The following is a 25,787-nucleotide window of genomic DNA, read 5'->3' as shown; positions in this document are numbered from 1 at the left end:
TTACTAGGAAAAACTATTAAATACGATACAATTTTACACAAGATATTTATTTATTTATAGAATGGATATACTTAAACCTTGCTACAACACTTATAGGCAGTGTACCTAATCGTACAGTAGTGTAGTTTTTAGTAAGTCCGGTTCGTTCCACAGGGAAATCTTTAAACAAAGCTCAACGCTATATTAGTTTACTTTTATAAAAATACAAACATATATATATAAGTAATATTATTATTATAAAGGGGGTTTTTACCGTTTAATGACCGGTTTGTCGATTTTAAAACTTTAGTCGCAGTTAAAACCTAATGTAAAATATAAAATAAATACAAGACTTAAATTAAAGCGTAAAGTAAATAACGATAATGAAATTGCGAATAATAAAAGTGCGATAATTAAAAAATACGATAATTAAAAATAAATAAAAGTGCGATTAAATAACAATAAATAAAAGTGCGATAATTAGAAGTGCAATTAAATATAAAATAAAGGAAATTAAATATGAAATAAAAGAATTATGCTTATTTAAACTTCCGTAATCATGATGTTTGACGTGTTGATTTTAGTTTTATGCCCATGGGTTAATTGTCCTTTGTCCTGGATTATTCAATATGTCCGTCTGGTTTTTTGTCCATAACAGTCCATCAGTCATAAATATAAATTGCAAGTGTCCTTGACAAATTATTATTATACCCGAAGTTAAATATTCCAACTAATTGGGGATTCGAATTGTAACAAGGTTTTAATACTTTGTTTAATGAATACACCAGGTTATCGACTGCGTGTAAACCAAGGTTTTACTACTTTGTTAACAATTACACCAATTACCCTTGAATGTAATTTCACCCCTGTTTTAATTATTCTAGTGGCTATTAATCCATTCCCGTGTCCGGTTAAATGAACGATTATTCGTACATATAAATACCCCGCCCATCGTGTCCGATCGAGTGTAGATGGTAATTTATAGGGACGCCCAATTGTAAATCTTTATATTAACATTAACAAACTTTCATTTAGTTAAACAAATATAAAGCCCATTAATAGCCCATAGTCTAGTTTCCACAAGTGTCGTTCTTTTGTCCAAACCCCAATTATGGTACAAAGCCCAATTACCCAATTTTAGTAATTAGCCCAATATCATGATTACTTCGTTTTAAATAAGCATAATAATAACTTAGCTACGAGACGTTAATATAAAAAGGTTGAACATAACTTACAATGATTAAAAATAGCGTAGCGTTACACGGACAGAATTTCGACTTACACCCTTACAACATTCGCTAACATACCCTTATTATTAGAATTAAAATTAAAATTAAAATTATAAATATAAATATATTTACGTATGAAGAGGAAGAAAAAAAAAAGATATGAAATTTGATCAGAATTCGGTTGGCTTTATAGCCAGAGTTGAAAATTGGGGCTCCGCGACTCGCGGCAAAATGCCCTTAAAACTCCGCGAGTCGCGGAGATATATTTACAGCTCACACCCTTGGAGTTTCTTGCTGCCGACGGTTTTTAATATATATATATAATATATATATAATTAATATAATTAATTATATATTATATTATATTTATATACATAGTTAACTTGTAATTTTTAGTCCGTTGCGTCGAGCGTTAAGAGTTGACTCTGGTCCCGGTTCCGGATTTTCGAACGTCCTCGCGTACAATTTAATATCTTGTACTTTGTGTTTTGAATCTTGTACTTTTGTAATTTCAAGACGTTTCTCAATAATTGGAACCTTTTTGATTGTCTTTTGTACTTTTGAGCTTTTTGGTCGTTTGCATCTTCAAATCGTCGAATCTGTCTTTTGTCTTCACCTTTTATTATTTAAACGAATATCACTTGTAAATAGAACAATTGCAACTAAAAGCTTGTCTTTCTCGAGGAATAATGCTATGAAATATATGTTCGTTTTTAGCATTATCAAATATTCCCACACTTGAGCGTTGCTTGTCCTCAAGCAATATTGTCTTGAAATACTAGAATCACTTCTTTATTCTTCACACTTTGTACATCAGTGATTTCTATACGGCGGTATAAACAATGGTAGTAACGATATGGTTTACAGTCCCACATGACTCTAAAAATTTAGATCCATTAAGGAAATTGGATCTTTATGAAAACATTTGATCTTTTGAAAATTAAATCTAGTTTTTACCCTAGATAAGTTTTCCGGAATAACCCTTTACCGGTGTTTGCAAAATATTTTTGTGGGTTTGGTGGGTTTCAGATTTGAAAATTTTAGCTCAAAACTTGCGGTTTTGTGTCACCCACTTGCTAACCTTGTATTTGGAAAGCAACACGTCCAGTTTACTTGTTCTGTATATTACCTTTCGGCAAACTACCGTCCGGTTGTAAAGGAAAGCGTTGAACAAGCAACTGTTAAGGAAATGTCCCGTGACATGCTTTTGATTATGGTCTATAACGTGTCGGACGCAATTACTATCCTTGGTAGGAGCAATAGTAAAGCTCACCCTTATAATTTTTCGGTCTGGCACAAGGTCCTGTCTTTGACCATGCTATGCAACCACCGTTCTTACGGTTGACACCCGATTTAGTTCAGGTGACCTAATGAATTTCAGGTGAATTCCTAGGATTTTACGTTCAATGGTAATGAACGCATTGAAAATAGGGTTTTCAGAAAACAAATCGGTTTATAATTTTGATCAAAATATTTTCTCGTTTAAGCTCGAGTTTAGATATCATTGAATTCCATGAGTTTGAATTCTCAATCTTTAAGGTCAATCTCTAGGATTGAGTAATATCAGTCTTAAAAGCTGATTTTTAATCTTTAAGGAGATTATCCTTTCTGGGGATCTGATTTATTAGTCTTATCCAGCTAATTTGCACGGTGCCCCCCCATTGTATGAGATAAATCCTTCTCATGGTTAGGATAAATCTGACCACTTGGAGACCCTGTTTAATGCTGAGGTCCGTGGATTTCCTGCTGATTTTAGTGATGACTTTTCTAGATTTTTCGTCAACCTACATCTGGTCTGGACGACAACTTCTTGACCTAAATCAAGAAGTGCGTGTCTTTTTCGGAAGACTTTACTTCCTTTTAATGATGGAATTGATTCATCGTGTAGATCCATCTCTTCTTTTCTTTCATCGGGTAAAACAGTTTAGTTTAGTCCAAAGCAAAAGTATTTTCAGTTATTTGTTACAGATATATGTGACATATGTTAAGATAACTTGGTAAATTTTCCCACACTTGGCTTTTTATTTTCCTTTTTATCGTCCTCTATTCCATTTTAAATGAATTTTAACATTTTAGTTTGTTTCTCAATTTATGTCCTTTCCGAGGTAACAATAATTTCGGTGTTAAAACCTAGTTTTATCGTTCATAAATATGTATAAACATGATTTTGAATTCATTTAATTGAAAAATTTTACTAGAATTGGGTAGTCAGTATATAAGACTAGGGCTGTTCTTTTTTATCAGAGAGCACTAGATTCTAATACAACTACTGCTTTACTAGTATTTTTAATGGTAACCAAGTGTTTAATATAAAAATTTTAAAATCCGAAAGAATTTAACCCCTTCCCACACTTAAGATCTTGCAATGCCCTCATTTGCAAGAAATCAGTAACAATTTAAATTATTGAGGGTGATTTGTGTGAAAATGATTAAATTTTTACCAAAGTTTCCAAATATATTGGCGTTTGTTTGCTGAATGATAAATGGTGCACATCATTTGTTCATTCCGTCTTGTTGTTATTTCACATATATTTTGCATCTTGTCGTCAAAATTAGTTGCTTTTGCTGAACTTAATGCCAGTCTTTGAAAATGCGTTGTTTTACCCTGTTGTGTACATAAGACAAACTGCAAACATATATACATATTTTTGAAGTTTGGTTTATTACCCCACATTCAAAAATTATTAAAATCTAAGAATAAAAGTTAGATAATTATAAAAATGATTACAATATTAACAAAAATATTAAATGTATCAATAATTACAAATTACAAAATAATAAAAAATAATAAGTAAACTAAGGATGATATTGGTACCAATAGGGGTTCCACGCATAACCATAAGTGCTATAGAATGCTTCGGCAGAGTCATACGTAGGATATGGTGGCTGCATCTCTATCGACCAAGGAGGGAAGACGGGTTTTGGTGTAGGAATATAGTTTCTACCTATATGTTGGCAATGCGCTATGATCTGGTTCTGATGAACTTGCCAATCTTCAAATGCTCTCTGTCTAGCATTTTCGTATTCCTGAGAAGCTATAAACCTATGCATTTCTTGCATCTCATTCCCCCCTCCTACATTACCTTGCTCCTGGTTTCTCTCTACCTGTGGATGTCTATCATTGTATCGTACTGCGGCGTTATTTCGCCGCTTCAAAACTTTCGCACCATGGTATACATTTAAACCTATAGTGTCGCGGGGTTCCGGCTCTTCTACTAATAATCCCCCCCGACTTATATCCACACCGAGATATTCACCAATCAAAGTAATAAAAATACCACCTCCTATTATGCTATGTGGACGCATCCCCCGAACCATAGCTGATAAATAATAACCCACACAATATGGTATACTTACAGCGCTGTGTGGGTCTCGAATACACATATGGTAAAACAAATCTTGTTCATTTACCTTTTCTTTGTTTTTACCCCTTTGTGTAATCGAATTAGCTAAAAACCTATGTATTACTCTTAATTCGGCTCTATCTATATCCAAATAAGAGTAGTTTCCCCCTTTGAAACGGTGATGGCTTGTCATTTGACTCCACACACCGTGTGTATCAAAATTCTCATCTATCTTTCTACCGTTTAGTATCAATCCTCTACAATCGGCAGACGCTAATTCCTCAGGCGTATATATACGTAAAGCCTGAGCCATGTCCAGTAAAGACATGTGGCGCATCGAACCGCCTAACAAAAATCTAATAAAAGAACGATCGTTTAAACTAGCTACCCGATCATTCAACTCTATACTACATAACAACTCTTCACACCATACTTTATATACAGGTCTGCGTATGGTGAATAAACATATCCAGTCATTAAAAGAAGAATTACCATACCTCTGTACCAGTAATTCCCTAATTGGCCCGGTCAATTCTACAGCTTCTAAGGGTCCCCATTCTATGACCCTCGGTACCTCAACAACCTTGGAATGAAGAGTATGCAAACCCCGTTGATATTTTGGATAATCTATCCAAAGTCTGTCAAATCTCAGGTTCGGGTGCAACTGTTCCAAGTGCATATCTGAAAAGGTCATGACTGGATGAGGTACATCCTGCTTGTAGTAGTTATCTACCTCCTGTTGTTCCAAATTCTCAGCAGGAGCATGGCGGGCTTGGGATGAAGATTCACCCCTTTCATTCTGCAAAACACATCAAACACAAATTTTGTGCATCCAAATATGCATTAGTGTCAGCAAAATCATCAATTAAAATAATTACAATGACATTATCAATTTATATCAAACTTAAGCTTATTTTCACATTTTTATCAAATCTACACTTTTTCAAATAAGCATATACGAAAATTTTCGCCAAGTTCATAAGCATTCAACTTAAATAACATGTCAAAATAATCATTACTAGCAATCAAACAAGTCTCAAATGGCATTATCTTTCAAAAATCAAGTTCATGAATTTTAGACTTGAAAAAGTCCACTTTAATTCTCAAAATCATGTTTAGGCTCAAAGTTTGGATCATTTAACTACCTAGACATGTTACACTACTCAATTTAGCAACAATTCATGACAAAAATCGGCCATAACCTGTTTATATCAAAAAGCCCCAAATTTGCTCAAGAACACAAACCCTAGATTATTCAAAAATTGAAGTTTAAGGCTTCTAATCATGTTAAACAGCATCAATCTAGGTTATACAAGCATAATACATAAACAATTTAAGTCTAATTACACTAAAAAGCATCAAAATCAATTTGGGGAAAAAATAGCTCAAGAACACTAAAATTCGAATTAAATGGTGTTTAGGTGTAGAAATTTACCGTTTTTCTTGAGTAATTCTTAGATATCATCCTTCTCAACATGATTTTAGCAAAAAATTTGGTGATTAACGGTTAAAAATTGGGATTTTTGAGGTGTTTTTGGGTGGTTTTTCGGGGTTTTTTCGCAGCTATTTCGCTGTGTTTTTGTGTGTTTTTGAGTGGGTTGAGTGAACTGATCGTGCAGCTCTTTTATTTTTTTTCTGGGTTTTGGTCCCTCCGCGAGTCGCGGAGGTTTGCACTTCAAACTCCGCGAGTCGCGGAGTTTGTTTTTTTTTTTTTTTTTTTTTTTTTTTTTATGATCTTTAACTTATAACACAATTAAGAAATTAATTTTAAAATTTTGTTTCCCTTGTTATTTAGGACGAGGTCGTTTCGGATCGATGTCCTTGTCCGTCCCTCGACAAAATTTTAAAATTTGTCTTTTAGTAGCGATTGTTTTAAAAGCTAAGATTTTTGGGTTTTTTAATTTTTTTGGCATACTTTAAATCAATAAGATTAAAAATAATGATAATAAAAGTTCTCGTCCCTCCCTCGGGTAAAGCAATTTCGGTTCAAAGACCTAGTCTTCAACTTACGACGAATTTTAAAAATCATATTCTTAACTTAATGAGATAAAGTAAATTTTTGTTTTTAAATTCACACAACTTAAATATAAAATTCAAAATTAAAAATTAAAAATTCACACCAAACTTAAAATTTGAAATGCATAAAATTAAAAATTCATATTTTAAAAATTAGAAATTCACACCAAACTTAATTTAAAAATTCATATTATAAATTCATACCAAACTTATATTAATTTTTCAAATATTTACAATTTTAAATATATTGTTTTTACAAAATTTACAATATTAATTTAAGATTTAAATATTAATTTTAAAAACATAATAAAATTAAAAATCTTTTTGTCTTTTTATCCCACTTTAATCAATCAAATATTATCAAAAATATGCGCCCCTCTTTTCGGTAAAGTAATTTCGGTTCCAAGACCTAATTTAACTCATGACGAATTTTTGAAATATTTTGGGTTGATTGATTAAAGATATTTATACCTTAAGAATAAACGTTAAATTTCGCAGTGATGTAATAAATTTTTGAATGATATCAATAATTTCGGTCGCCAAACCTAATTTTATTCAATACCAATTTAATACTTTTTAGCGAACAAATTAGCGTTTATTATCAAAAGGTTAAAAATAAATAAAAATAAAAACTGTACAGACATACCTGTGAAATAGATTTCTTAGTTATATGATCTATTATATTCATAAGATAGTCGGTTTAATTGGTTTTCCATGGCTGCATAGGCGTAACCTCGAGCATTCATTGTCTTTTCTTCTAAACATATGAACGGTCCGTCTCTGCATAAAGTAACAAATTCGGTATTTGAATAGGTTTGATTATTTGAACATTTACCTCCATGTGACCATTTTCCGCATTTGTGACATCGTTCTAGGTGTCGTGCTCTTCTTTTTGCTGCGGATTTTGATTTTCCTTTACCAAATTGTAACTTATTATCTTCGCATCTGGATCCTTTTCTAACTCCGTCCATTCTTTCTCTGATTACTGATACTAATTCACTCGGTAGTATATCATTATTTCTTTTAGTGATCAAAGCGTGTAGCATTAGACCATGGTTTAGTTCACAGGCAGTCTTCATTTCGTAAAAACCTAAAAAAATAAAAATTCAGAATGGGGGGAGAAGACTAGTTCTTTAGGGTCTGCTAGGGAAAGACCATACGTGTTCCATTTTCGAGAACTACACGAAAACAGACAATCTAACTCTAACAGAAATACATATTATCCTTTAAAGACTTGATTCTCCCCACACTTAGTTAGCTGTGGTGTCGAAATTGTGATTAACTTCGTTGTCGACTTCCATCGGACCATGTATGTAATGTTTAACTCTGTGACCATTAACTTTAAATTCAATCCCATTTGAATTTATTAATTCTATCGTTCCGTATGGGAAAACTCTTTTGACTATGAATGGTCCAGACCATCTTGATTTCAATTTTCCAGGAAATAGCTTGAATCGTGAATTGAAAAGAAGAACTCTGTCTCCTTCTTTAAATTCTTTTGAACTTCTGATTCTTTTATCATGCCATTTCTTCGTTCTTTCTTTATAGATTAACGAATTCTCGTATGCTTCATGTCTTAATTCTTCTAATTCGTTTAGTTGACTTAATCGTAGACGTCCGACTTTATGTAAATCAAGATTACATGTCTTCAAAGCCCAAAATGCTTTGTGTTCAATTTCTACTGGAAGATGACATGCTTTTCCATAAACAAGTCTAAAAGGTGTGTTTCCAATTGGAGTTTTGTAGGCTGTTCTAAAAGCCCAGAGTGCATCCTCCAATTTAATGGACCATTCCTTCGGATTTGATCCTACGGTTTTCTCTAGAATACGTTTTAAAGCTCGGTTGGTATTTTCAACTTGTCCACTTGTTTGTGGATGATATGCGGTGGAGATTTTATGAGTTACTCCATATCTTTTAAGAACTTTCTCAAGTTGATTATTACAAAAATGAGTTCCCCGATCACTTATTAAAGCTTTCGGTGTTCCAAACCTTGCAAAAAGACGTTTTAAAAAGTTGACTACAACTCGTGCATCGTTAGTTGGGAGAGCTTGTGCTTCCGCCCATTTAGATACATAATCAATGGCTACGAGTATATATAGATTATTATGAGATTTTGGAAATGGACCCATAAAGTCAATACCCCAAATGTCAAATACTTCACATACTTGGATGACATTTTGTGGCATTTCATCGCGTTGACTTATTTTTCCGGCCCTTTGACATGCATCACAGGATTTGCAAAGAAGGTGTGCGTCTTTGTAAATTGTAGGCCAATAGAATCCAGCTTCATAAACTTTTCTTGCTGTTAGTTGAGGCCCATAATGCCCTCCTGTTGGTCCTGTGTGACAATGGTTTAAAATTTTACTAGCTTCATCTCCAAATACACATCGGCGTATTATTCCATCGGGACAACTTTTAAACAGATGTGGATCTTCCCAGAAATAGTGTTTTATATCACTGAAGAATTTCTTTCGTCTTTGGTACGATAATCCTTTTTCAAGGAATCCACAAACTAAGTAGTTTGCATAGTCTGCAAACCATGGGATTTCTTTATAATCTATCTTCAATAGATATTCATCAGGAAAGTTGTCTTGTATGGCCGATTCATTCAGAACTTCTAATTCGGGATTTTCAAGACGAGAAAGATGATCAGCGGCGAGATTTTCTGCTCCTTTTTTATCTCGGATTTCAATATCAAACTCTTGTAAGAGTAAGATCCAACGGATTAATCTTGGTTTAGCATCTTGTTTTGAAAATAGGTATCTAAGAGCAGAATGGTCGGTATAGACCACCGTTTTTGCTAGAACGAGATATGATCGAAATTTGTCAAAAGCAAAGACAATAGCAAGGAGTTCTTTTTCAGTAGTTGTATAGTTCGTTTGTGCTCCTTGTAATGTCTTACTAGCATAATATATAGGTTGAAATCGTTTTTCAATCCTTTGTCCTAAAACGGCTCCCATTGCAAAATCACTTGCATCGCACATTAGTTCAAATGGTAGATTCCAATTTAGTGTTATCATGATCGGTGCATTAGTGAGTTTCTCTTTAAGAATATTAAAAGATTTGATACACTCATCTGAAAAGATGAATGGCGCATCCTTTTCTAGGAGTTTATTCATAGGAGTGGCAATTTTAGAAAAATCTTTTATGAAACGTCGGTAAAAACCGGCATGCCCTAGAAAACTCCTAACTCCTCTAACATTGGTGGGATGTGGAAGTTTAGCAATTACATCTACTTTAGCTCTATCCACTTCGATTCCTTCTTTTGAAATTTTATGTCCAAGAACGATGCCTTCTTTAACCATGAAATGGCATTTCTCCCAATTAAGTACTAGATTTGATTTTTCGCATCTAATTAGCATTCGTTCTAGATTAACTAGACATGATTTAAATGTATCACCGAAGACTGAAAAGTCATCCATGAATACTTCCATGCATTCTTCTATCATGTCGTGAAAAATCGCCATCATACACCTTTGAAAGGTTGCAGGGGCGTTGCAAAGTCCAAATGGCATTCTTTTGTAAGCAAAAGTACCATAAGGGCACGTGAATGTGGTTTTCTCTTGATCTTCGGGTGCTATTGGAATTTGAAAATATCCGGAAAATCCATCTAGAAAACAATAGTAACTATTTCCGGCTAATCTTTCCAACATTTGATCTATGAAAGGTAAGGGAAAGTGATCTTTTCTGGTGGCGTCATTTAATTTTCTATAATCAATACATACACGCCATCCTGTTACAGTCCTAGTAGGAATAAGCTCATTTTTCTCATTTGTGATGACAGTCATGCCACCCTTCTTAGGTACGCATTGAACTGGGCTTACCCATGGACTATCAGAGATTGGATATATCAAACCTGCATCTAGCAGTTTAATAATCTCTTTCTTAACTACATCTTGCATATTAGGATTTAGTCTTCGTTGGCGTTGCACATACGTTTTATGACCTTCTTCCATAAGGATTTTATGTGTGCAATACGAAGGACTTATTCCTTTAATATCATGAATCTTCCATGCAATGGCTGGTTTATGAGCTTTCAACACAGAAATGAGTTGTGATTTCTCATTTTCAGTAAGAGAAGACGATATTATTACAGGTAATTCAGATTCACCATGTAAATAAGCGTATTCCAAATGGTTTGGAAGTGGCTTTAACTCTAATTTCGGAGGTTCTTCTATCGATGATTTATATCGATATCTGTCTTCTTCTTTTAGCATTTGAATTTCTTCTGTTGTTGGTTCATATCCATTAGCTATAAGTGTAGCTAACATTTCAGCTTCATCAATTGGTTCATTACCTTCTCCTAAAGAACATTCTCCTGTTCCTTGTAATTCTGGAAATTCTTCTAATAATTCTGCATGTGCATCTATAGTTTGAATATAATAACATGTATCATCTGCAGATTGTGGTTGTTGCATTGCTCTATCAACTGAAAAGGTAACACTCTCATCCTCTATACTTAGGGTCAGTTTCTTACCGAACACGTCTATCATTGCTTTAGCCGTGTTTAAGAATGGTCTTCCTAATATGAGAGGAACTTGAGAATCTTCTTCCATGTCCAAAACAACAAAATCTACTGGAAATACTAAAGTACCAACTTTAACTAGCATGTTCTCCATTATCCCTCTAGGATATTTTATTGATCTATCGGCTAGTTGTATGCTTATTCTGGTTGGTTTCAATTCTCCAAGGTCTAGTTTAGCGTATAGTGAATACGGCATTAAATTTATACTAGCACCTAAGTCTGCCAATGCTTCTATTGAACTAAGACTACCCAGAAAACATGGAATTGTGAAACTTCCTGGATCAGATAGTTTTTCTGGTATCTTATTCAACAGCACTGCTGAACAATTAGCATTCATAGTAACAGCCGAGAGTTCTTCCATTTTATTTCTATTTGAGATTAGATCTTTCAAGAATTTAGCATATCTAGGCATTCCTGAAATCACATCAATGAAAGGAAGATTTACATTTATCTGTTTAAACATATCTAAGAATTTGGATTGCTCGGCTTCAAGTTTCTCTTTCTTCATTTTACTCGGGTAAGGAAGTGGTGGTTGGTATGGTTTAACATAAGGTTTATCCTTAACTGTGTTATCTTCATTAACCTTTTCAACTACCGGTTCTTTTTCCTTATCTTGATCAGGTTGTGGTTCTTGTGGAGTAGGAATAGTTTCATCAGAAGTTACAGGTATTTCAGGTGGTTTAAGTGTTGTACCACTTCTTGTGGTAATGGCTTTAGCTGTCTCATTCCGGGGGTTAGCATTTGTATCGCTAGGTAGACTTCCCGGTTTTCTTTCACCTATTAACCTTGCTAGGTTACTTACTTCTTGTTCCAGATTTTGAATAGAAGCTTGTTGATTTCTAAATGCTTGAGCATTTTGTTCATTTGTTTGTTTTTGAGATGTGAAAAACTGCGTTTGAGTTTCAACTAGCTTCGTCATCATATCTTCTAAATTCGGCTTTTTATCATCGGTTTGTTGTGGTGGTTTGTTTTGAAAATTAGGTCTTTGCTGATTATAAGTATTATTGGATACTTGTTGATTGCTAGGACCTTGTTGGTTGTTGTATGGAATATTTCGGTTATAATTCTGGTTTTGATTGTAAATCGGTCTTGGCGGTTGATAATTATTCTGATAATTATTTCCAGGCCTTTGGTTTATGTATGAAATATTCTCTCTTTGTTCCATTGTTAATTCAATACTGAGACAATCTTTTGTCAAATGTGGTCCTCCACACTGCTCACAACTAATTCGTATTGAGTGAATATCCTTAGTCATCTTTTCCATTCGTCTCTCGAAAGCATCTATCTTTGCGGAAATGGAATCTAAGTCATGGCTAGAATCGGCTCTAGCTGCTTTAGATGATCTAATGATGTCTTTTTCTTGGTGCCACTCATGTGAGTGGGAAGCAGTGTTATCAATAATTTTGTAAGCATCAGTTTCGGTTTTCTTCATAATCGAACCACCAGCTGCTATATCTATATCTTTTCTTGTAGTGATGTCGCATCCTCGGTAGAATATTTGTACTATTTGACAGGTGTCTAAACCATGTTGCGGACATCCTCTTAACAACTTTCCATATCTTGTCCACGCCTCATATAGAGTTTCATTTGACTTCTGTGTAAACGTAACAATTTCTGCTTGAAGTCTTACGGCTTTAGATGCAGGAAAGAATTGTTTAAGAAATTTGTCAATTAAAACATCCCATGTATCGATCGCTCCTTCAGGTAACGATTCCAACCAATCTTTGGCTTCTCCCTTTAAAGTCCAGGGAAATAACATGAGATATATCTGTTCATCCTCCACTTCTCGTATTTTAAATAGTGTGCAGATCCTATTAAAGGTACGTAGATGTTCATTTGGATCTTCCTTCGGCGCACCACTAAATTGGCATTGATTAGTCACCATGTGTAGAATTTGTCCTTTGATTTCATAATCTGGCGCATTAATGTCTGGATGAGTAATTGCGTGACCTTGGCCAGTGCGTTTAGCTCTCATTCGGTCTTCCATACTTAAAGGTTCCAGATTCTCCATAATTGAATTTGTTGAATCGGTATCACTAGATGATTCTGATTTAATAGTTCGTTCCTCAACAATCTCTGTTTGAATGATTGGTGGTTCCGGAGGAAAGTTTAATGGTTCGGGATCTACAAACCGTTCCTGAATATTCTCTAGATTCTCAATTGTGAGGTTTGTTTCAAAAACTGGATTATCGGAAATTTGAACTGAAGTACTTGGTCGACTGGATGACGATTCTAAAGAAAAATCAACGGCGGTTATATTTGTTAAACGATGTCTTGATCGAGTTACAGGTGGTGAACGTACAAAAGGTGATGAACGTCTTGCTCGGTGCATTCACTGAATATCCTATTAGTTTTAAAAAGGAAAGAAAAATTATAATAAGTTATCCAATCAATAGACTTTTCTGATTTTGCCCACGTTTCGAATAGCCAAAAGATGCAGCAGAGGGGCAGGATTCGTTTGGTCTCAATATAATTGAGGACTGTTTGGCTCCAATAACCCGGTCCACGTACAAATCCAACTATTACTACGAACCAGAAAATTTTGATGTCTATTAATTTAACCACTTAAAATAAATTTTCGTAATTTTAAGAAATTTAGATAAGAAGTAGAATAAAAATCTATGTCCTAAAAACTAGAATGGCGAGAAATAAGAAAGAAAAAGAGTTCGTCGAAAAAGGTCGAAAAAGGAAAAATGGTTGAAAAAAAAAATAAAAGGTGACGGAAAAATAAAAGAAACTTATAAAAACTTAAAAATACTTAACTAACCTAACCTTATTACTACAACTAACTTAAAATTATAATCGTAAATTGAAATTATTAATTGGAATGATAATTGATACATAATAAAAGGTCTAAAAATATTAAAGCTTACAAGGAAAAACTAAATCCCAAATGGAAATAACTTAAAAAGAAACTAAAACTTAAAAAGGCGTCGCAAAATTCTAAAGCACCTAAATCTTAGTCTAAAGAAAAAGCACTTAAGGAATTCTACGGCAAAGTCTAAAAATCTAGGAGTAAAAATAACTATAGCAAAAACTAAGTTTAAAATTAAATATGGGCTAAAAATACAAAAGTTATGCTACAACGATTAAAAAGGTACAAAATATAAAAATATGCAAAAAGTTGTAAAAAGTACAATTTTTATAAAAATATTATTTTTATATTATTTATTTAATAAAACTACTAATTTTACAATTTAATAAAAACTAATTAAAACTAAATACAACAAATTAAATAAAAAGTAAAAATAAAACTAAAACTAAAACTAATAATAATAATAATAATAATTAGGTTTAATAATTAATAATAATTAATATTAACCGTAATTAATGCAGTTTTAGGGCTTCCTGTCGCCTGTCAAAAGGTCTCCGCGAGTCGCGGTGATTAATGAGGAAAACCCCGGGAGTCGCGGGGTTCAGGAATTCAGTTGACAGCTTTGTGTTTTTACGCGTTTTTCTTTATTTTTTTTTTCTTTTTTTATGTTTTCTGTTTTTAATTTAAATAAACGATTTTAAAATAAAACTTATATTTTTATAAACTAAAATAGAAATAAAGAAACTTATAAAACTTAAATATTTACAAAATCTTAAAAATACATATATTTTTGTTTTTCTTTTTATATTTTTGAATATTTAAAACGTATTTTTACAAAAACGACTTTTAATAAAAGTAACTAAAAATCTTTTTTTTTTTTTATATTAGCGTTGCGCTTCCGGCTTTTAAGATAGTTCCCCGGCAGCGGCGCCAAAAATAACTTGATGTGAAGCGAGGTGTATATAAAATAGCTTATATTTTACTAGGAAAAACTATTAAATACGATACAATTTTACACAAGATATTTATTTATTTATAGAATGGATATACTTAAACCTTGCTACAACACTTATAGGCAGTGTACCTAATCGTACAGTAGTGTAGTTTTTAGTAAGTCCGGTTCGTTCCACAGGGAAATCTTTAAACAAAGCTCAACGCTATATTAGTTTACTTTTATAAAAATACAAACATATATATATAAGTAATATTATTATTATAAAGGGGGTTTTTACCGTTTAATGACCGGTTTGTCGATTTTAAAACTTTAGTCGCAGTTAAAACCTAATGTAAAATATAAAATAAATACAAGACTTAAATTAAAGCGTAAAGTAAATAACGATAATGAAATTGCGAATAATAAAAGTGCGATAATTAAAAAATACGATAATTAAAAATAAATAAAAGTGCGATTAAATAACAATAAATAAAAGTGCGATAATTAGAAGTGCAATTAAATATAAAATAAAGGAAATTAAATATGAAATAAAAGAATTATGCTTATTTAAACTTCCGTAATCATGATGTTTGACGTGTTGATTTTAGTTTTATGCCCATGGGTTAATTGTCCTTTGTCCTGGATTATTCAATATGTCCGTCTGGTTTTTTGTCCATAACAGTCCATCAGTCATAAATATAAATTGCAAGTGTCCTTGACAAATTATTATTATACCCGAAGTTAAATATTCCAACTAATTGGGGATTCGAATTGTAACAAGGTTTTAATACTTTGTTTAATGAATACACCAGGTTATCGACTGCGTGTAAACCAAGGTTTTACTACTTTGTTAACAATTACACCAATTACCCTTGAATGTAATTTCACCCCTGTTTTAATTATTCTAGTGGCTATTAATCCATTCCCGTGTCCGGTTAAATGAACGATTATTCGTACATATAAATACCCCGCCCATCGTGTCCGATCGAGTGTAGATGGTAATTTATAGGGACGCCCAATTGTAAATCTTTATATTAACATTAACAAACTTTCATTTAGTTAAACAAATATAAAGCCCATTAATAGCCCATAGTCTAGTTTCCACAAGTGTCGTTCTTTTGTCCAAACCCCAATTATGGTACAAAGCCCAATTACCCAATTTTAGTAATTAGCCCAATATCATGATTACTTCGTTTTAAATAAGCATAATAATAACTTAGCTACGAGACATTAATATAAAAAGGTTGAACATAACTTACAATGATTAAAAATAGCGTAGCGTTACACGGACAGAATTTCGACTTACACCCTTACAACATTCGCTAACATACCCTTATTATTAGAATTAAAATTAAAATTAAAATTAAAATTATAAATATAAATATATTTACGTATGAAGAGGAAGAAAAAAAAAAGATATGAAATTTGATCAGAATTCGGTTGGCTTTATAGCCAGAGTTGAAAATTGGGGCTCCGCGACTCGCGGCAAAATGCCCTTAAAACTCCGCGAGTCGCGGAGATATATTTACAGCTCACACCCTTGGAGTTTCTTGCTGCCGACGGTTTTTAATATATATATATAATATATATATAATTAATATAATTAATTATATATTATATTATATTTATATACATAGTTAACTTGTAATTTTTAGTCCGTTGCGTCGAGCGTTAAGAGTTGACTCTGGTCCCGGTTCCGGATTTTCGAACGTCCTCGCGTACAATTTAATATCTTGTACTTTGTGTTTTGAATCTTGTACTTTTGTAATTTCAAGACGTTTCTCAATAATTGGAACCTTTTTGATTGTCTTTTGTACTTTTGAGCTTTTTGGTCGTTTGCGTCTTCAAATCGTCGAATCTGTCTTTTGTCTTCACCTTTTATTATTTAAACGAATATCACTTGTAAATAGAACAATTGCAACTAAAAGCTTGTCTTTCTCGAGGAATAATGCTATGAAATATATGTTCGTTTTTAGCATTATCAAGAATATTAATGACTTGCACTTGGTTTAATGCGAATTAATGTCGCATCATGTAAATTTACATGTCCCCATATAAATATTGAGAGTTTTGTACTCATTACCAATTGTCTAGTTATTAGCTGCAAGCGTTTATCTATTGATTCAGCTAAATCAATTTTGTGTATGCACATGAGCAATTGAATGTTCAACAACAATCCCTGTATACATATAATAATCATTAAATGCTTGAGATGTTAACTCACCAGCATTATCAAGTCCCATCTTTTTAATGGTGTAATCAGAATAATGTGTTCTCAATTTAATAATTTGTGCAAGAAACTTTGCAAATGCCATATTACGGCTTGATAACACACAAACATGAGACCATCCGCTAGATGCGTCTATTAGAACCATGAAATATCAAAATGGTCCACATGATGGATGAATTGGTCCATATATATAACCTTAATTCTTTCAAGAAATATTGGTGATTCTTTCTCAATATTCTTTTCATTAATCACCATATGTGCTTTTCATTAATCACCATATGTGTTTTTTCATTAATCACCATATGCGCTTTTAATCATATGCGCTGCGCTTTTCATCATATGCGCTTTTAATCATATGCGCTGCGCTTTTAATCATATGCGCTTTTAATCATATGTGCTGCGCTGTTCATCATATGCGCTTTTAATCATATGCGCTGCGCTTTTAATCATATGCGATGCGCTTTTCATCATATGCGCTTTTTATCATATGCGCTTTTAATCATATCCATTATGATATATATCAGATAAACTTAACAAATTTCTCTTTGATTTGGGAGAAAACAAAGCATTGTTTATTAGAAAATTCGTACCATTTGGTAATATGATTTTTTGCCTTTTCCGTTCCTTATATCAAGTTTGCAAGACCTGATATAGTATTTATAATTTCTTCATTTGATTTAAATCAATGAAATATTTTTTAGATTTGATCATAGTGTGTATGTTACCACTATCTGCAATACATAGGTCTTTACCATTTAATTGATGTTGTATTTCAGCAGGATTCATACTAAAACTTCAAATAAGATAAGCAAATAATGAGTTATATTTCAGCAAGATAATGAAATTATATTATCTGCAAACAAGTTACAATCTGAAGTACATAAAAGATAACACTTAATAAAACATATGCATTATGGTCTAAAACCATTTATTTATGAGTGATACATAACAAGTTAGGCATCTAATATGTTAATTATATTTTACGATATAAATAGAACTATGATGAAAATTGATAAACTTATCAAAATTTAAAGTAACAAGATAAATTTTGTTGGGATGTAAACTAAGTCAAACAAGTTGGAAATCAAGTGATCATTATCACCTAACATGTCGGCATTCCATTTATATCCTAATTCCTACCCCACGATTAATATTATATCGGCCAAATTAGTTAAACTATATGCACACAACTCCTCCATAAACTTTATCATTTACTCTCAAATAAGTTACACAACACAACAAAATAATAAATAGTAAATAAAATAGTTAATCATACTTAACTTATTATATTAGTTATATTAACTCTTTTTTTTTAAAAAATTTTTACGATCTAATCATCACTTTCTTTTTGACTTATTGTATTTGTCTTCTTATTAACTTGACTTACCATTTCATCGATATGTTTTGAGATTGATTTAGTTGCTTTGTTTATTGCAATAATAATTGTAGTTTATTTATAAATAAAAGCATAGTTCCGGGCAAGGTAAGTCTAAGCCAAATGAGTGACTTTTATATATATTTCTTAAATGTAAGTTGATATTATAAACAATTTACAAAAGTTAGTGCTATTCTAGTGGATCCATTGAAAATTGGATATATATATATATATATATATATATATATATATATATATATATATATATATATATATATATATATATATATATATATATATATACTCGGTATAAATTATATATTTCCTAAAGAAATATTCATTAATTTGACCCTCCCAGTCCCAAACTTTAAGTTCCGCCACTGCCTGCCACCTCACTAATTTATGAAATTAGAGGTAGTAGTCGGTCAAAGACGTGATTCAGTATCTTGCTTTAATAGTAATTTTTGGGTAAACATGGACTGAAAGGAATCTAATTATTCACCAAAACTCATCCATATATATTCATTTACCATTATTATATATTCACCAAAACTTTTTGGTCACCTAAACCAAATCATAAAGTTAACGAAATAAAATATTTAAAATATCTTGATCAATAATTGATAGTCTAATCCAGATCGAATAATAACCGGTCAAATTTATCAACCTTATAAACCGAGATTTTTGGTACATATCCTAAAAGCTTTGTATATTTCCACCCACATATCAATTCGTGATCTTTCAATTTATCAGTAAATCTATACGTATGTACTACTAATTTACCTCAAAGAAAACATCAAAAATACACTGACGACGACAACGATTAAACTTCCTCTTATGTTCCATAGAGGTAAACACAAGTCTAGAGACCAATATATGGAATCGGTCACGAGAAGTTTAACGTATTTATGGTGCTAATTCGGTTTTGTTTCAAAGGTATTCTTTATCCTAACTTGAAAATTAATATGTTATTAAGCTTTACAATAATATAGTGTTCACATATTTAATCGAAAGTAACCAAAACCAACCGTTAAACTCATCGTTTTGATGATGAAACAGGAAAGTTTTGTGACTTAAAATAGTAATCGTCTATCATCGAATCGAAGCAAGAAGATTATGATTTATACTAGTAGTCCATAAAATGTTAGTAGTTTTATGTTTAATCAGTTAGATTGCAGAAATATAATTCAGGCGGTATAACCTACCATATATAACTTAAATAACATAAATATAAATGTCAGTGAAGTTAATAAAAGTTAGATTACAGAAATATAATTCAGGCGGTATAACCGACCATATTTAACTTAAATAACATAAATATAAATATTAGTGAAGTTAATAAAAGTTAGATTACAGAAATATAATTTTACTTATGATGATAATAATATTTACCTTACTAACAAATAATAGAAGATATCGTTAAAGAATTTCTTACCTTGATTAGTGACTTGCGGTTGCTTAGATAAACCTTGATTATACGGAGCACTTTGTGCTGATAACGTGTTATAATTTAAGAGTTTATAACTACCTTTAGTGGTCTGACTCTTGGCTATGGACTACTAATATTGAAGGAGAAAGGAGAGAGTAATAAATCTTATTGAAATGAATGGTGCAAAAACTGATTACATTCGATCCTATATTTATACTATAAATTTTACTGTGCCATATTCTATTCCTATGCATGAGTAAGTTCTATATACAAAATTGACATTCACATAGCCACCTTATCTTGGCTTTGTGGTATCATAACAAGAACAAAATTATTGACATCCTACCATTTTTGGTAACGGATCAGTATTTGTGGAGATTTTCAGCGAAAATCTTTAAATGTTTTTTCATTTATATGATTTTCATAAATAAATTATTATATAGCACAAATAATAATATTTACAGTCAATGTTGACAAAAAAAAGCTTTGAAAAGTCAATAGTGGACACTTCTATTGAGACAAATGGGTTAAAAATAACACCTAATAAACATAAACATATATATTATAGTCTAAAATCATTTATTTAGGAGTGACACATAACAAGTAAGGAAAATAAGGAGATTCGGATTATTTAATTCTAACAAGCTAGGCATTTTAGAAGATTCAGATTATTTAATTATGGAGTTAGCTCAATGTTTACTTAATCAACGCTTTTCAAAAGATTCACTATCGTTTATTTTCTTTTGTTAAGTCTTTATAGAGCTAAACAAGATGTTGACGTATTCAAGAAATACTAGACCAATGATCCATGTTACCATATTATTAATAAGAATCTCTAGGCTTTTCAAAAAAATTAAAATAAAGAATCTCTAGGATTCTTATAAGAGTATGTACTAACATCTTCATTTTTATTTCTTCATGAATCATCATTAATTCTTGATAATTATTGTCATATCTATCTTTGAGCTTTTTTCATATTACACTTGGATCATCGATCATATAGTTTTCAAATTCCGAGGACTCGTCAATATGTTTGCGAATAAAAATACATGTTATTGCTTTTTATTGTTCAGAACAATTGTTATTTGCATTCATGATTTTTAAAATACACATTGATTCAAGATGTTTATTGTAACAACTCTATTTTTTCTGTCACTTCCGTTAACTATCTGTTAATCATTTTAACGGTGATTACTTGATTTTATATGTGTTTACGTATAATAAATGCAAACTTGATCCCTGGTGGGGTACGTGAATTAATATGGGTTAATATTAATTAATAAACTTATTTCGAATAATGAAATACGATAAAAACGCAACGGCTTGAATAACTACAAAACTGCTTTTCGAGTAACGAAACGCTAAGGTTTATTTTAATAATTATTTTAATAATTATTAACTTTATAAAATATTTAATTTATTGGTATTTTAATTAATTAAACGATTGGTTACGTTTTAACACTCGGTTTAGCGTTCCGGGCCTTCGGTACGTTTAAACGGCACTTGAAACGGACCACGATTACGCGTTAATGGACAACACGAGCCCGGGCACCCCTAGTGGGCCCCATTCGGCCGAAACCCCCCCTCCCCTCCCCACCCCTTTTATTTTGATTTTTGGGCTTATTTGGTTAACTAGTGTGGCTTAGGCCTTAACTATGAAATATAAATAGGCAAACTAACTCACATAATCCCCTAAACCATATTGTTAGTCGATCCAACCTCCCTCTCCCTCTCTGTTTTTGTCGACCACACACACCACCACAACACCATCATATCTTGATTTTTAGATTAAACGTTCTACACGAAGATTTCAATTCACATCGATAGCTACGCGTTGGTATAAACCATTTAGTGATCTAAGGTATATTTCTCTAAACCCTAATTGATATAGATCTGATTTTGTTAGTGTTTGTTTGATAGAGTAAGAGGTCTATTGCTCAAATCTATATGCGTTGTTGTTAATTGCTAGCGTCGATTTATTGAATTGTTGTGATTAGGGTTAATCCCGAATTTGTTTTGCATGATTACAGAAACTTGACTTTGTTTAATGTTAAATATTATTACATATTTGGAATACTCTCGAAAAATTAATAATTTTAGGCTTTGGATTTGCGTATTTTCGTTACCGTATGCGTTAGTTATGATTAAATGAAGTTTTGTTGATGAATCTGTGATTTATTCGAATTCTGGAAAAACGTGCATGGAATTGAGTTGTATACTGATCATAAATGTGTAGAGAATTCAAAAACACTCAAGTTAGACTATGATATCATGTTATTTGAAGTTGAAATTCTCTCGTTATGTTTAAATGAGTGTTCTTAACAAAATTGATTTGCTCGGTAACCTAAAATAAATTCTAAAGGCTATTTTAAATGAGATATTAAATCAAGTCTTTGCATATATGGAAAATTCATATATTTTAGATAACTTTTCATCTAGGCCTTGTGCTATATGGATTTGTATCGCTTGCGTAATGTGCGTACGAAAACGGTAACCTTTATTCTGTCCAAATCTGCTACGTATGCACCTTTAGCTCTATAAGTTGACTTGTGCATGGTTTGAAAACTTGATATTCTGGATATTGAAACTTTGTATGTTATGTGATAAAATTATAGTTTATTTCAAATCGTGAAACCCGATACGTTATGCACAATAAGGCCGTAGTTTTGGTAACTGCTGAATTGAGCTGAAACATAACGTCTAACATGCATGAATAAACTGTACCAATTGGCTAAACAAAAATGTCTCATCTTTTGATATGTGGTAATTTGACTTATCCTTGAACTATGGCCATCGACCTAGCATTAATTTCATGTCCCTAGTTCCGGTTATGACCATTACGAGATTGTTGTACAGATTGAAACTGATTTGGTAAACCACAACTGCACCTTCTCTGAAACCCGACTTGTAGACAACGTATGAGACCCTGGCTACACTTTTTGGAAACGTTTATGAGTCTAGTTGAGATTTGGAGTTTATCATATTGCCATGATTTATGTGCTATGAAATATGTGCGTTGTTTGCAACTTGTGCATGAATTTTATGCTAAACGATAAAATGTAAACGCGTACTTGACAAACTGTGATCTAAAATATGTTAGTTGACTTAGGATGGACATGTTGACCAAGATTGCATGACCTACTAATATGGTTGACTTTAGTTGACTACTTTGACCAAGTTTGACTTTTGGTTTGACTTTTGTTGACTTGCATGAACTAGTTGACTATGTGTTGACTTTTACTTTGAAACGCGTCGAGTCGAGCAATAGGGCAACTTAATCTATGACACCACTATTGTATATGATACATATATTGACCAATCTTTATACGTATACTTAGGTTGCATTACTTGACAGTAAACCGTACAAGTTATTTTGCTTACTTTTCGTACAGAGCTTATCAAAGGTGAGTCTACAGTCCCGCTTTTTACATATTTTCTGGGATCAGAATACACGCTGATTACTTTTACATTTTTACAAATACTTTTATGTTTGACATGAGTACTTATTATACATATTGAGTTATTGTTCATAAAGCCCCTAGCTTGAATACTTTTATTACCTTCGGGTAAGCACAATTTAGATGGACGGATTCGTTAGGTTAGACAAACATCACTGTAACGACCCAACTCGTTAAAAATCGCAAATTTTTATTTTTTTAAAAGGTGGACAGGCCAAGCTTGCCAGGCAATTACCGCGGCGCGGCCCACAATAGAAACTGGAGGTCAGAACCCATCAAAAAGCTGTTACAAAAACGCGTTCACAGTCGCGGTACACCTTAAAGGGGTAGCGGCGCGGCACTTACCTGGACCTGATTCTGACTTATACAAAATTTACACAACACCAAATTTCGCGGTAAACGACAAATATCAACTCAAGGCTTTCCGCCATATAAGTAAATAAAGTTTACATGTTTTAATAACCATAAATCGAGTATTTGACCACCGAGCTCCATACGCTCACTTACACATCAAATATAAGTTTCGACTGACAAGTTTAATTACCAAACAAAAACCCGATGTAACGACCCGATTTTTTTGACTTATATTTATGTTTTATACTCTCACGAAACTGCGTATTTGTGCGTACTAAGTTAGATTATATTCTGGGATCATTTTTCATGTTAATTACTTTCGTAATGCCTTACAACGTGTTATTAAGTACTTAGTTACTTAACTTGATCCTCGTATGCATTTATGACCGTTAGTGTCACTTATCGTTTAAAACGAGCTATGTACTTGGTACATGTTAAACTTTTGTCATAATCGGAGCGTTATGACTACTTAATCGTAATTGTTATTTATTAATGACAATTACTTTACTTGTTGGTTCCTTAATTACGCTTAGTGTTTACTAATGCACACTTGTTAGTTACATGGGCTTAATACCTTAATGGACCTAGCCTATTAAAGGCCCACCCTACTTTAGTTAATGGACTCATTTTAATGGACTAATTAATGGGTTAGTTAGCCCATGTAATTAAAGACAAAACCCATGTAAGTATTAAGACAAAATTTCCTAAGCATGCTTATGTACCTTCTTACAAGTTTTTACTTCTTACCCCATGCTACCCAAAATCACAACATCACCATTGTACCACCACCACATGAGGCCAAAATGGTCCCCCCCCACACTCCCTTTGGCCGTCGGCCATATAGCACCACCACCACCATTTCCTTTTTTTTCAAATTTCACTTCATTTTCTCAAAACACACACACATTTCTCTAGTTTTATCTCTAGCTTTTCTCTCTAAAATACTTGAGAAAAATTGTAAGTTTCTTGAATATTTCTTCTTCTTTTCTTTCCTTAATCACGAAATCATCATCATGAATGTTCAAGGGTTCAAGTTTTGTAACTTGAATCTTGTTATATCTTGTAGATTCAAACTTTGATTTGAAAGTCTTCAAGAACATGAAGGATTCAAGCTTTTTAGCTTTGAATCTTCATTACCTTGTTAGATCTAAGTTTTATAACTTAAGGTCTCTTTATTTATGTTAAAAGATCAAAACTTATGTTTATGATCTTCATGTAACTTGTAGATCTAACTTTTTTACTTTAAAGATCTTCAAGAACATTAGAAATCCAAGCTTTCTAGCTTGACGTTTCTATAAAAAGTTCATTAAAAGATCAAGTTTATTAACTTATGATCTTCTTTAATTTGTTGTACTTTAAATTGTAACTTGTGTTTCCATTAAATAAAGATACAAGCTTAGTAGCTTGAAATCTCATAAGTATTATTAAGAAATCCAAGCTTTCTAGCTCAAGGTTTCATTATTGTATTTGATCTAAGTTATGTAACTTATGGTCATCTAACTTGTTTAAACAAAAGCTCATAAGCTTACATTCATTTTACTTTGCAAAAATCTAAGTTTTATAACTTAAGGTTTTGTAAAAGTTGAAAGTCTAAGTTCTATAACTTAGGGTTTCACCAAGAACATAAGATCTAGACTTTTTAGTCTAAGGTCTTCAATATTTAGCTAAGATCTAAGTTCTATAACTTAAGGTCTTGCTTATTTAGTTTGAATCAAAGTTTATAGCTTAATTGAACTTGTACTTGTGTCGAAACTAAGTACTTGATGTAACTTTGGTTCATCATCTTGCTTAAACTCTCAAATGAGTTGTATTTCTTTCTTAGTCTTGACTTTGTGTGTTTATGGTTAAACCTTGGTTAAAGTGATGCTAAAAAATCAAGAGTTGTACACTTGAGGATTATACGCATCAAGGATGAGAATCATGATGAGCATCAAACACCAAGAAACCCACCGGAGCACTTGTTTTCTGTTTTCAGGGTCTGATCAGACTCCTGGAACTTCTGAAAAGTTTATTTCCAGATAGTTCGGTTCGATTAGATGACTTTTCGTTTAAGACTCGCCTAAATCCGATATACGGTTTAGGATTTATAGCCTTCCGAA

The sequence above is a fragment of the Rutidosis leptorrhynchoides genome, chromosome 1 (assembly GCF_046630445.1).
Source record: "Rutidosis leptorrhynchoides isolate AG116_Rl617_1_P2 chromosome 1, CSIRO_AGI_Rlap_v1, whole genome shotgun sequence".
NCBI lineage: Eukaryota > Viridiplantae > Streptophyta > Magnoliopsida > Asterales > Asteraceae > Rutidosis > Rutidosis leptorrhynchoides.
The sequence above is the reverse complement of the archived record's forward strand: the minus strand, read 5'-3'. Positions refer to the sequence as shown.